Raw genomic sequence first — 14,824 nt, forward strand, 5'->3', positions numbered from 1 at the left:
AAGCTAACTACACCTGCATCGGTAAGTGGCTGTATGAATGCACTGTGGTTTGTAACTCTTTTCTTCCTTTATCTGCTTTAAAGGACAATTATTTATAAAGCAGTAATTGTAAGGCTGTCTGGATGGATCCTAACTGGACAAAGAGCTAACTTTATGGCAATAACAACACTAAGGATTGGGAGACCTAGGGCTTTTAAAGGGCCCAAGTTTTGTAGAGTACCAAAATAAAGTTGGTATTAATCTGAGCTAGACTCTTTTAAATTAAAATGTTAATTGTCAGCTGTGGGGCAACCACTGAAATGAACCTCAAAAGCATGATAAGGGAACAACAAGCGAATGAAAAAGCTGTATCAACAAGATATCCGATTAACACAAAGGAACACCTCAATGGAGGGATAGAGGAACACAGATCATGAGAAAGAAAATACAAAAGTGGCAGGCATAAATACCATCGTATCAGTGATTATACTAAATGTAAATATACTGAGCACTAGAGGAGAAAGTGAAACGCATAATACACTGGATGAAACTATATCCTATCCACAACAGACACACTTTAGATTCAGAGACACAAGTAGTTTGAATGTCAAAGGATGGAGTAATACAGACACCGAAAAACTGCGTATATATTACATGATGTTATATTACATTAGCTGTGGAATCTAAAAACGCTGAACTTGCAGAAACAAACAGTACAACAATGGTTGCCAGGCAGGGGCCGAGCTGCTGGGAAAATGGAGAAATGTTGGCCAAAGGTTACAAACCTTCAGGTATAAGATATGCAAGTTTCAGGATCTAATGTACCACATGGCCACTATGATATCCATTATATAGAGATTTATATGAACATATAACATGTTAATATCAGTTATACATAATAAAAGTATATACTATCCTAACATACAAGCTATGCATTGATTTATGTATATGTAGCACATTTGTATAGTGCACAGCATTATCAACAGACAACCTGTACAAAAATTGCAGTATATCTATTATGGAGTATTTAGAAAGAGAGCTTCTGCATTTGTGACAATATGCATCTACCTGCAGGACATAATGTGAAGGAAAACAACCCAGATACAGAAACAAAAATGCTAGATGATCTCACTTATCTGTGGAATTTAAAGTGGTCAGATGCATAGAAGAGGAAAGGAGAACGGTGGTTATGAGGGGCAGGAAGCTGGGGCAAAACAGGAGATATTGGCCAAAGCCTGTTATGCAGGATGGCCAGTTGCAGTTATGCAGGATGATAGAGATCTTAAGTAAACACAGTGAATACCGTCAATAGCAATTTGTGCTAGAAACATACTTAGAGAGTAGTTGTAGGTGTTCACATCATACACATGAAAACTGGCTAACTGGGCAAAGAGATGGATATGAGTCTAAGCTAGATTGAAGAAATCGTTTCACTATGTATATCGAGACATGTCGTGCACTCTAAATGCATACACATTTTATCTAAAAAGATACAATGAGCTTCTGAATGCACATGCACACACACACTTATACGGGCACAAAGATATCTGGGTAGAGTTCTAGCCATGGCAGTGGTTCCCGGAACTCATCCTCATATGCACTGACCATGTACTATATATATCAGGCACTCTCCATAGTACTGAGGATACATGACCTTGGGAAGGAAAGGAAAAGCAGGCAATGTCCCTTCCCTTGTGCACTTTGCATTCCAGTAAGGAATGTATTCCTAGCATTTTCTCATATAAACTAATCGTCTGCAAAGTCATGCTAAAGACCGGGCTTGAGGGTCTGTACTACACACTGATCACATCAGAAACAAAATCTGTGTCTTCCTTCAGCAATTAGTTTGGAGTTCCTACTATGTGCCTGGCACCAAGCTAAGATACCAGAGAAATACGTCTTAGCATGGTGGCCTTATAGAACTCACAGTGTAGAACAAAGATGCCGGCAGAGGAAGGGCTTATGTTGGTAAGTTCTTAATTCCTAGCACTCTCTCATCATATATAACATTTTACATATGCCAGACACCGTATTTACTTAATTTACACAGAAATTTATATTTAAACTTAGTAATAACGCTGTGAGGAAAGAACTGTCATTACTACCACTTCACAGGTGGAAATAGGAGCAGGGAGGCTAACTGGCTCGCCCAATGCACACAGCTCACCAGGGTGAAGCTGAGATTTGAACCCAGGAAGGCTGTCTCTGAGACCACAAGACAGACCAGTCACCATTCTGTCTCCTCACGGAAACCTCACAAGTAGTTCTAGTGCTCCGCACATGCCCGGAACACAACTGGTGCTTAAGGGTGCAGAATGTATAAAATGCCCATCTCCGACAAATTGAAAATCACAGCTACATGGACAAAAAGGGCACTGTGAAAAAAGTTGTGCATTTCGTGTCTGCTTCTCCAAGAGAAGAGTATCTCATTCTGTCAAGCTACCACACTGCCGTTAACTCTTTCTAACTGTACTTGCCAGGGATGTGCCAATGTGCACATTTTTATGTTCAACACGTTGCTGCAGAAAAACTAAAGATTTTCATCCTTGTGTCAGGGTGGCAACAAACTTGTATTTGAAATGAAGCCAATGAGGACTTTTAATTGAACATCAAAAAGTTGGAAATCATACAGAGCATGTTCTCTGACCATGACAGAGTTAAATGAGAAAAGCAAAACTGAAACATATTTGAAAATGCAAAAATATTTGGCAATTACACAGAAGAGTTTTAAATAATCACCACTCAAAGATGAAATTACAAAGGAAAGGGGAAATATTTTTAAACTGAATGGAAATGAAAACACATCAAATTTTATGGGATGAACTGAAGCCGTTCTGCAGAAATTAATTCAAAAGTTCGTTGCTTTAAGTGACTGTGCTATAAAAGAACAAAAGCCTCAAATCAATGATCTAACATTCGAGTTTTAAAAGTTAAAGAGAAGAGACAGAGAGAGAGAGGTGGGGAGAGAGAGAGAGAGAGAGAGGGAGAGAGGACAGACAGAGAGAGACAGAGAGAGATGGAGAGAGATGGAGAGAAAAAGAGGGTAAATCCAAGGTGGGTAGAAGGAAAGGAGTAAGAAAGGGCAGAACTCAACGAAATAGAAAATGAAAACCCTATAGAGAAAGCTGTTGAATAAAAACACCAGCGAAATGATAAAAACAATTGATAAAATTCTACATCAACTAGTCAGTAATGAAGAAGATAGTCCCATTACCAAAAATGAAAGTGCAGATATCAAGATAGATCCTACGGACGTGAAAAGGATAGTAATGGAAGCCAGGCATGGTAGCACTCCCTCTACTCCCAGCTACTTGGGAGGCTGAGGTGGGCTTCCAGGAGTTGGAGGCCAGCCCAGGCAATGTAGCGAGACCCACTCTCAACAGCAACACCAAAAGAAGACAAAAACCAAACCAAGCCAACAACAGCCACGGAAATCCCAACAAGGATAAGAAAGGAATATTTTCAAAACCTCCATTCCAACAAATTCAACAACCTTGCTGAAGTGCACAGACTTCTTAAGGCCTGAGCAAATGTGCCAAACCAAGCCAACAAAAAGCAGACTGTCTATAGGGGCCTAGTTGTATTCAAAATTAAATGTGCAATCATGAGTGATGTCAGTAGAAAGACACACTGGGAAGCACCATGCTCTTGTTATCCTATGGGAACATTAAAGAACAAAACCTAAGGCAGGCTCAAATAACTTTATTGGACCAAAGCTGTGCATCACCCAAGAGAATGTCAGTTCAAGGAGAAACCACACTTCAAATGGGAGGAAATTGCATGGAAGTTTGATACACCCTGCGCCCTTCTCTGCCCTGCGTGGCTTGGAGCTGTTGGGAGGAAAAGACACAGTTGCTGCTTCCTTCACTTCGTTTGTTTGCAAGATTCTAGCCTGTCAGTGGGTTGCTCTAGGGAATGGTCTCTGTCTTGCCTGACTCAGAGCTCAGACAGAAAACAGGAGATTGTTTGGATGTCCAACTGGAAGCCATAGAAGGCAGTGGAGGACCCCCAGTTATAAGAAAACTTCCAGGGGACCACAGACCCAGGCCAGAGACTAGGGACACCATATCTGTGGTCCGATGGAAAAAACAACAACAACAACAAAAAAAAACTGCTGGGAAACCCTTTCACCAAAGAAGATATTTAGAAACTGTTTATTTTTTGAAACAAAAATCAAAATCATCCAGTAACTACACATGTTTAAATGATGATTATCTCTAAAGACTTCATTAAAAGAAAGCAGTGAGTGATTCAAAGATTTCTACACCTGGAGATTTTAACTCAAAATATTCCCAGCAAGAAAATCTGAGTCCTAGATGGTATTACAGGTTTTTGTTTATTTGTTTGTTTGGTTTGTTTTGGATTTTTGTTTCTGTTTTTGGGGGGTGTTTTTGGCAGGATCTCAGTATTAGCCCAGGCTACTCATGGAGGACCTCCTGTCTCAGCCTCCGGAGTGCTGGTATTACTGGTGTGTGCCACCACATCCAGCATGGCTTCGCTGTGGAACAGTGTCAAATATTTGAAGAAAACTAGGAACAGTCTGATAAAAAAATGTTTTTCAGAACACTGAAAAAGAGAAGTCTTCCCAAGTCATGTTCTGAGGGCAGCATTACGTTTATAAACACAGTAGAAGACACAGAACACAAAAGGACTCCAGATATATATTTCTAATGAACAGAGATGCATACCTCTCCAATGAAATTTTAGCATTTGAATCCAACTGTATATGGAAAATATAATACTTTACAAAGCACAGTTTATCCTCGGAATACAAAGTCATTTTACTTGTTAAAAATCTACCAATGAACCTTAACACAATAATGGACTAAGAGAAAAGAACCATATTTATCAAGATAGGTGAGAGAAGAGTCTTTTTTTAAAAAATTAAATTCTTTTATTGGTACATTGTAGGTGTACAATACAATTACATTTCTCATTGGGAATTGTACCTTTACATGAAGAGTCTTTTAATAATACAAAACATGATGTTTTAAAGAAAAGATGGGATAACTTAGCAAGATGAGGGAACATCCTCAATCTACTAAAGTACTTCTACAAGGACTGTGCTGCTGGCATCAAAGTCGGTGATGAAGGACTGAAGGCATCTGCCAGAATGCTAGGAAGAAAGCAGAGTGCCTCTGAACATAGACTCTCACCATATGTACACAACATGACACTAGAGGCCCTAGCTAGTGCAAGGAGGCAAGAAAAACAAATAGAAGGCATGCAGATTGAAAGGAAAGAGGTAAAAGACTGTCTTCATTGTCATATTTATGTAGAAAATATTATGCATTCCAGGGAAAAACATTTTCTAGATGTCATAAGTGACTTTAGCATGATCGTGGGATTTAGAGAATCAACATGCCAAAAATACAGAACAAAACTGTTTCAATATACTAGGAACAAATAATTGGAGATGGAAATAATCCTAAATGTCATTTATAACATCAGCAAAATAAGACCTGTTGGAGAGAATGATAAAATATTGCTGTGACAAATTCAGGACCAAAAACAAATGGAAACTCACTACGTTCCTTGATCAGAAGAGTCACAAGTTTCAAGATGTGAATTGTCTAGTAATTGAACTACAGCTTCACCATAATCATGGTTAGCTTTTTATAATTTCTTATTAGTGCATGTTTGTAGTACATAATAACTACATTCATTTTGGTGAACTCTAAATCATTGTTTTATTCCTCCCTCCAACACTTCTCCCCACCCCCTTCCCACTTTCCCTCCCCCGTCTCCAAAACATCTGCCTCCCTGTTTCCTACTATCTCCCTTTCATTTTGCTCTTCAGATTATTTATATTTTGGATTTCTCATATGAGACATATCATGGGATATTTAACCTTCTGTGTCTGATTTATTAAACTCATCATTATGGTCCCAAGAGCCATCATTTTCCTACCACTGAGTCAAATATATCTTTCTTTATGGCTGTATTTCTCAAGTTGTTATTGAGACGCACAGGACATAGAGTAGCCAAAGCTACTCAGAAGAGAACGAAGAGTGAGGACTTACATTTCCAAGGTACCTCATAATATAAAGGGACAGCCATCACGACAGCATGGTAATGCCTTAGGACAAGACGTGTGGGTCAATGGATTAAATGAAAAGGCCAGAAATAGACCTGCATATGTGTGGCAAGTTGACTATTGACAGAGGATTTGTGATCAGTGTATTAACTAATGATCCTGGGAAAAGTGGATCTCCTGAAGGAGAAAGGCAAATAAGGCTCAATACCTCAGACCACATGCAAACCTTAACTCAAATAAATCATAGATCTAAGCGTAAATTGCAAACTGTTAAAAGCTATGAAACCACAGGAGAAATTCTTTGTGTCGTGAGGCTGAGCAAAGATAACTTAAGTCAGGTCACAGAAAGCACGAATCACAATGGGAAAATAATGATCCCTGGACTGTCATCCCAACTTTGAAAAGCAAGCTTTTGCTTTTCAAACACCAGGGTGCAGTGTGCCTGTGAGGCACAGTTGTCTACCTGTGTATCAAACCTCATGACTGACCTGGACCAGTACTAACCCCCAGTACAGAAAACTCAATCAACTTATTGTCAGTTGAAACCCTCACAGTATTCTGTAGGGTTGTATGTGTGATTCCCTCCCTTTGCTGTATTCCTTAGCCAACTTCTTTCTGCACTCATTTCAGGCATACCTCCTTGGGACACTCGTCACCGACTCTATTTCAACTCCCGGGACTGAGAAGCTGCCCCTTCTCCAATCGCCCCCCACACACTGCCATGTAAACTTCCTGCCGTTCACGTAGCTCTCTGCTGCATTCATGTTTTGTTTTTCTTCTCCACTGCAGAATGGCTGGAGCCGCAACTGAATCTCAATCTGGACATGGCCCAAGAGAGGCTGACAGAAAAGATCAGCCCTCTGTCTTCAGGGTTATGTGACAGATGCTTTCCCAAAGGGCACCATCATTTCAAAAACCAAATAAAAGACTGTGAAGTCACCTACTTCCTGTTTCCCTCCAGGGTACTTTTTCAAGGAGTTGTCTTAAAATCAGGTACAGAGCCTACAATTCCATGGTTGGCAAACAGTGGGCATAACTTGGAAGCTTTGCCTGAAATCCAGGCATCAAAAATGGGACTAAATATGGTAAGGTTAGGCTACCAGGAACTTTCACCTCTGCTGTTTTGCTTTCTACGGTAGCCCAGCCCAGGCCCGTGCCCCTTCCCTTAGATTTTCCAATCCCTCCAGCCAAAACACATCTTTTCACCATGAACCTGATGATGACTGACTCACGGACATGGCACCTCACATACAGATGTGAGACGTATGACTCTGCTCTCAGCATGGAACCTCGGTGCTATCACCCACTTCACCCATTGTTGCTTTCATGACCCTGTCGGTGCATAGAACTCCCAAGGAATTTGATGTGCATCATCCTGTGAATCAAACATGGGGGAAGATATGGAGAGGATCACGTGAATGCCCCAGTCTGTGACATCCCCACCAAAGGAGAACTCACCATCTGCCTGAAAACCTCAGCATTTTTGACTCCAGAAGGAGAAAGCGGTCTTGAGCCTGCTGAGCTGGCCAGAGGGAAGAAGGAAGAGAAAGAGAGAAAGATTGCAGAGGTGGGAGTAAGGGACACAGGAAAAGAAGGGACATCACATGCTAGAAATGTATCCAGTGCTTGAGCACAGTGTACTGGGCTAGAGGAGGGAGGGAAGATAGAGCAGGCAGACAGGAACTGAGGGCCGGGGGTTAGCAAGAGGTAGCAAGGGGGTGCCAATCGGGTCATTCATTATGCACAGGAAAGTTAAAGGCTGTTTTACCTCTGATTTGCAGGAAGATCCCCTGAATCTCAGGTCTGTCTGGATGACTTGCACCCTCCTCTCAATGGCACACTCCACAAGCAACCACAAGAGAACACTTTCAGCATCTACCATGTTGCTAATCCCCACCTCACAGAGCCAGTGACGGTCAGACTGGTGGCAAGGGGTTCTTCAGGGGGATCCCGCCTCCAGTCCCAGGGGTCTTGGTGACCCCGTCCCTGGCCGCCCCCACCCCAAACCTATCTCCACCACCCCGGGTTCACCTGGAACTCGGGTGCGCCATCCCAAGAACAGAGGTGACGTCTGAGCTTCAACCAAAGGTTTGCACTTGGTGGTTATCCCAGGGTCAAACCATTCCGCATGGATTTCCATATCTTGAAAATACAAAGAGCCTCTGCTACCCATCTGATAACCGAAAATTATTAATCTTATATATCAGGAAAACTCATATGATGGTATCTGCAAGTTTCAAACATTAAATATGTGAAAACCAATGTAACGTGGTATGAAAATAGTGTGTGCACGACGTGCGACAGACACAACAGCCCTGTTTGACTGGCAACGAAGGTATTTCTGGGACACAGAATTTTTGCTAAAACCAGAATGGACACAGGCAAAATGAGACCACAGGTAAACACTGTATGGAGTTCATCCAAAGAAAACTGTCACATAGAATGAACTGTCCCTTGCAGAAGCCTGCCTGTCATGTTCTCATAGTGAGGCCCCTCTGTGATGTTCTGCTGAGCAAGTAGAAAGTGGTCTTGAGCCTGCTGAGCTGGCCAGAGGGAAGAAGGAAGAGAGAGAGAGAGAGAGAGAGAGAGAGAGAGAGAGAGAGAGAGAGGGAGAGAGAGAGAGAGACTGCAGAGGTGGGGGTAAGCGACACAGGAAAGGAAGGGACATCACGTGCCAGAAATGTATCCAGTGCTTGAGCACAGTGTACCGGGCTAGAGGAGGGAGGGAAGATAGGGCAGGCGGACAGGAACTGAGGGCCCGGGGGTAGCAAGGGGTAGCAAGGGGGTGGGGGCAGGCCCGGGCCCCTTAGCACCCAGCAGAGTGAGGAGCTGAGCAGGTCTCTGCAAGGAGGGCTTTTGGGGCACTGCCGGCACACCACACGCTCCGGGCAGCATGATGTTCACTCCATTCCTCCCACCCGCTCACTGGGTAAGTCAGATTTTCCTCCATTATCTGGAATGCCCTCCGAGGGGCTGGGGCTTGGACTGCTCAGGTCACCGCTGTTCTCCCAGGACCTGGAACAGGGTTCGTAGAGGCTGAATGAGGTCATGGATGCCAGCGGTATCGGGAAACACTAGGATGAGGCCATTGGCTCTATTTTGCAGAATGTCGAAGACCCTGGGAAAGGTGGTCAGGAACTTGTTGTCTTGTCTGACACCGTGGAGCACATGCCCAGGGGCCCGGGCTGGCCGAGGGAGCCTGCTGTTCTTCGAAGATCTAGGAGGGGCCGCATCCAGAGAGTGCTGGCATGTGTGACCAAGTTCTTCTTCGGGCGAGAGCTCAGAGCCAGCCTCTGCCTCCCTCAGTGCCCACAGCCCCGCCCAGCTGCCCTGTTTCGTGTCCCGCCAAGAGAGCCTCAATTCCCAGGGCTCCCAAGGTTCCCCTTGTCACTCTGCTTTCCTTCCTAGGGGAGGATACGGGACACTCTGAAACGGAGACCACAGGAGCCATGGAAACAGAACCATGAACAGGGCTGCCCTAAGGCCCCGCTTTCCCAGTATCTCAGGCGCTGGGGCTGAAATAAATGCTGGCGCGTTTGACTGTTTTTGCTTCCTGATGCTGGCTGCCACTTTCGACACTGTCACTGGGCTCAGGTGCATTGGAGGCAGGGTGCGGGGGTGTCAGCCACGGTGGTGCTGGGATTGCGGAAGGAGGGAGCTAGCATCTTCCTTAGCCCTATAAGCCTAAGCACCCTCCTCCTTGGGGCAGTGCTGCTTTGCTCCTCGGGGGTGGGGGAGGGGAGTGCGTTCCACGGGTGCCAACCCATCACCAGTGAATTTCCCACAGCTGGCACCTCTGACCCTCATGGGGCACTTGCATGCAGGAATGAGGAAGCAATAGCATGCCTCTTCCCCCTGTGCTGTGCCCAGCGTTCAGTGCTGAGCAAGCCCGTGTGGGGCTCACACGGAGGAGGCGTGGGGCGTGCCCTGGGAGACCCTGCGCATCCTGTAAACAGACCTGACACCCTGAGCTTGCAGACACCTCCCACGCACCCTTTCCTTTCCTCGGGACCGGGGCCCTCCAGCAAGACTGCCTTGTCTGCAGCTGCACATTGCTCCTTTTCACATGGAGAGAGATGTCTTCTTGCCTTCCTGGGGTGCCCTTGACAGGCCCTCCAACATCTTATCCTCGGGACAAGTCCACCAGGGCGTTTTGGGCATAGCTGTCCCTTTAACCTAGTGGTGTGGATGAGGCCCTGTTAGAAATTAGAGCACCAAAGATCAGCAGGCGAATGCACCAGCATTCACAGGAGGCACGGTAACATCCAAGTATCCTTTCGTCCTAAGTCATATGGTTTCCTATACACAGCCACGAGAATAAACAATATTTGATAAGGCTCTTCCCTGTGAACTCATTTTGCAGCACTTTATCAGAGGGCCAGCGTACTTAAACATCAATGACATGCAGGAGGGGTTCTGGCAAGTGACAGCATTTCAGGTTCCACAGCCCTTTTCCTGCAGGTCTGATGCCCAGCCAAGGGGGGATGCACAGGTACATAACAGATGAAGCTGTTAATCCCAGTTCAATCAGTTGCTTTATATGTGGTGCTGCAGCAGTGTTTTTGATAGTCCAGGTTTCACACATCTCCCTACATAGCCTGTGTTCGCCACCAGTGGGCCCTTATTCAGTACTGAAGTTCAGCTCCCATTGTTGCCTCTCCAAAAGGAGATGGGCCCTCACCGCCTGTGGGCTCAGCCATGCCTCAAAGAGGACAGGAGGCCCAGTACCCAGGGGCAGAAACCCTTTCAGGTGGATGTTTCTTTGTGGCTCTTGTCATGTGCCAGGAGCGTAGTAACTGCACTTGGCCCGGGATGTCAGGGAGAGTCTTGTATGACTGTGTGTGCATGTGGGTGAGTGTGCATGTTAACCTCTGTGTGTGTGTGTGTGTGTGTGTTTGTGTGAGCACACATGCGCTTGAAGTAGTGAATACTTGTTGAAACAAGAAACTACATGGTAAAATTTGGTGGAAAAACATAGGGCACACATCAGCAGCCACACTTGAAACCCAGCAGTATAGCAGGACTGGACCCGAAGGCACCTACACCTCTGCTCCTCTCCCCCGGCATAGGCTCACCTTGTCCGGCTTTCTCCAACCTGACGCTAACCATGTCCAAACCAGCACCATCTGCCTACTGCCCACCTTGCACTGACTGGCACCACACATGACACTACATGTCACCTCCTGAAAGGAGTACTGCTGCTGCTCTGACCTCTGCCTGCCATCGCCCTCGCAGGCCTTCACGGTTTTGACAGACAAGCACACTTCCTGTCTCCCCCTTTGCACAGGCCCATGGATTCTACCACCTCACTGCAGAACACCCTTTTGTCTGGAGCCCCAACGCCCAGGGTATTCTCTCTTCCCTTGCCACCGACACTGCTGCTCTCCCAGGCTGGGGAATACCGAGCTCGGAGCCTGAGCCAGAACAACTGCTGCCCCCCTCCATTTGGGCAGCACTTGTGGAGCGTTTTTCCTGGGTTCTCACACTAAGCAGTTACCTTCTCCTGGCTGTGTGAGTGTTTTTCCCCCACAGTCGTCCTGAGGCATAATTGACAAATAAAAATCATATGTATTTAATGTGTACAGGATATTATCCATCATGAAATGATTTACCAGGATCAAGCTAAACAATGCATCCTTCACCTCATAGAGTTACTCGTTTTCTTTTGTAGGGAAAACACTTGAGCTCTGCTCTCTGGCAAAATCAAGTACACAGTGAAGCATTAACCAAATATAAGTATGTATGTGTGTATAGACTTAAATATATAATTGATGCATTAATAGGCAATCCTTGTAATATATAATGTACATAATATATATGAAATATATCATAGCTATGTGATAGCATATCATATATATCATACATCATACATTTCTTAGATCATATGCAATATGTATAAAACAGTATATCACGCACAGCACAGTCACCATGCTATACAGTTACTTCTCATAACCTACCCGTCAGTTACCTTTGGCCAGCATCTTCCCACTTTCCTTGCAACTTGCCCTCCACCTCCAGTCCATGACAACCACTGTTGTACCATTTCCTTCTCTGAATAGGGTTCTTTTAGATTTCATATAGAAGTTGGATGATGTAGTATTTGCCTTTCTGTTTCCGGCTCATTGCACATAGCATGTCATCCTTTTTGTTGCAAATGACAGAAAAATACTACAGTGTGTGTGCATGTCTGCATGTGTGTGTGTATGTGTGTGTGTGACGAGAGAGAGAGAGAGACAGAGGGAGAGAGAGAGAGAGAGAGAGAGAGAGAGAGAGAGAGAGAGAGAGAGAACTATTAATCTATTCCTCCATTGACAGATACTTAAATTACTTCCATCTCTCAGCTTTTGTGAATAATGCTGCAATGAATATGGGAGTGCAGATGTCTCTTCTGATTTGATTTCCTTTGGGAATTTATTCAGAACAGTGATTGTTGGATCTGACGACAGTTCTACTTTTAATTCTTTGAGGGATATATATAGTGTTTTCCATAGTGGCGGCTCCAACTCACCTGCCCACCAATGGTATACAAGGTTCCCTTTGTTCCATCCTCTCACCTACTCTTCTCGCGTATCTTTTCGTAGAAGCCATCCTAACAGGTATGAGGCCATATCTCATCTTGTTTTTGATGTGCATTCCCTGTTCATTAGTTTTTGAGCACCTTTTCCTGTACCTGCTGGCAATTTACCTGTCTTCTTTTGAATAATATCTATTCAGAGACCCTTGTCCTGTTTGTAAATTGTGATTTTTGTTTTTGTTTCTTGCTATTGAGTTGTATGAGTTTCTTACAACTTTTGGATATTAATCCCTTATCAGACGCATGTGTGTCTTGAGGATCCTAGCAACATCTGCTAAGGCTGCCAGCTTTCCACCAGGAGGCTTATGAGCCTCTGAAATGTCTGCAGGATGTAGGGGACATCCCCATCCCTTGCATGTCAGCTGTGATCAAAGCACCCACCACCACCTATGACCTGCATCCACATCCCAGGACTGTCTCTTTTTTGTTTTGTTTTGTTTTGTTTTGCTGTTGTTGCTGTTGTTTTCACTCAAAAGAGCAACCAAGAGAGTCAGTTATTCAGCCAAACTCACAGTGCTGTGTCTGGGCCTGGACCATAGATCTGCTGACCCTCACTACAGAGTTCTGCCCAGTGGGCCCATTTTCATGCCCCTTATTCTGCAATATCTCGTCTCCTAGGCTGTGTAGTAGACACACTCCTGTGAGAACATAAGGGGGCAAATTATGCCCTGTACTTTATTCCCTCTGTGCGTGGGAGGAGACAGGTGTTTGGGAGACCTAACATTGGTTACAGCCTGCCATTTGCCTAACTCATTGCATAGCATTTGGGCCTTGCACAAATAGGGCCAGCTGTCAAGTTAGAATCCGAGGGGGAAATCCCTGCACCTCATCTGAACTTTGACTTCCACATTACACAACTGGGGTACATCGTGCCAATCTCACATGGATGTGGTGAGGACCAAAAAGATCAGCCAGTGTGTCACCCCTAATGTAAAGTGTCCACACGAGAAGGCAGGAAATAAGTTGGAAGCAGAAGCTACAGATCAGGGGCAAAGATGTGCTTTGAGTATAACGAGCTATGGAATCATATTTGCAGTAAACAAAGAACTCTGGGGACACAACTCTACCGGCATACACATAAGAACACATAACAACAGAAAAATCAGCCACACATTTGAGCAGGCTGTTTACAGAAATACAAATGGCCACAACGTAAGGAGTAGGAGACCCATGCCACAAGTACTACAATAACGTAAATGAAATAACAATCTGAACCCAAGACCCACTGAGTTCTCGAAAGCTTACTTGCAGCTCCGTTCACTCCCTTGGGCACCCTCCAGCTCAGCAAGTTGGAGAGTTCCTGGGGGCTGTGCCTAAGGCTGCACTGAGTATCCTGATCCAGGGATTGCAGCTACGGTTCTCAGAGTCTCTGTGACACACGGTTTTCCAATCTGCACTTCTCTCTACTGCCCACCTTGGCTTCCACCAACACATGGGAGAAAAACCTGGAGTTTGATTGTGGATGCTTAGCAGAGCTGTGAATTTGGGAGCAATTTCAGGGATCAGGCAGACCCTACACACGGAATTGGTTGACAGGAGGATGGGGCTGGGGAGTGGAAACTTACAAGTGACCAGGACCTGGGGTTGAATTTCTGCAAAGGTTAACACTAACAATGTGCAAATCCGTGTTTCCCTCGGTCTTTAGGCTTGTATATTCATCAAGAGAGTAATATAAAAATTAATAACCATCACTTTCAATTAGTCATTCACTCCTCTCCATTAGAGCGGTATGCAGGGGCTGGAATCCTACTGAGAATGGATCAAAAGAGAGGGGGAGAGAAGAAGGGAAACAATCATATTAGTGGACAAGGCATCTCAGTGCCTGAAAGACTTGGTGAGAATGTATCAACTGCTTGAACAGAGTGTCCTCATCTGCAGGGGCACCGTGGAAATCTACGCCAGGGACTTAGGGGTGGAGTGTCCCAGTGGGGGAACAGGCCCCTAGCCTCCCTACACCCAACAGCATGGAGAGCTCTGCTGGCCCGTGGCAATAAGCTCTTTGAGGTACGGGCACATCACACTTCTGGGAGAACCTGAAAGTCTCTGGCATCCTGCTGCTGCTGCTACTGCTGCTGAGTCCCATCCTTCGTGTATGAGGGAAGCTGCCTCTCCTGGGGGCCACCCAGGGTGGTGCCCTAGCTTTGCAGGATGGACATCTCAGTCTTACATCATTCCCAGGGGAGAGCAAACTTCAGAGCCTGTGGAGTCTCTCTTTCCCTTTCCTCGAGAGGGAC

At 45.0% G+C, this 14,824-nt stretch overlaps 1 long non-coding RNA gene across 1 annotated transcript; it reads left to right on the forward strand.

Annotated features, from left to right (window-relative positions):
- The first annotated feature begins 8,660 nt into the window (after nt 1-8,660).
- Nucleotides 8,661-9,561, forward strand: LOC147822565 (uncharacterized). Its single transcript, XR_015445542.1, has 2 exons — nt 8,661-8,945; nt 9,122-9,561. It is a non-coding gene; the product is annotated as an uncharacterized LOC147822565 (long non-coding RNA).
- Nucleotides 9,562-14,824: the final 5,263 nt, after the last annotated feature.

The sequence above is a fragment of the Heterocephalus glaber genome, unplaced genomic scaffold (genome assembly GCF_053883595.1).
Source record: "Heterocephalus glaber isolate CG9 unplaced genomic scaffold, H.glaber_assembly_v1.0 deba00001612, whole genome shotgun sequence".
NCBI lineage: Eukaryota > Metazoa > Chordata > Mammalia > Rodentia > Bathyergidae > Heterocephalus > Heterocephalus glaber.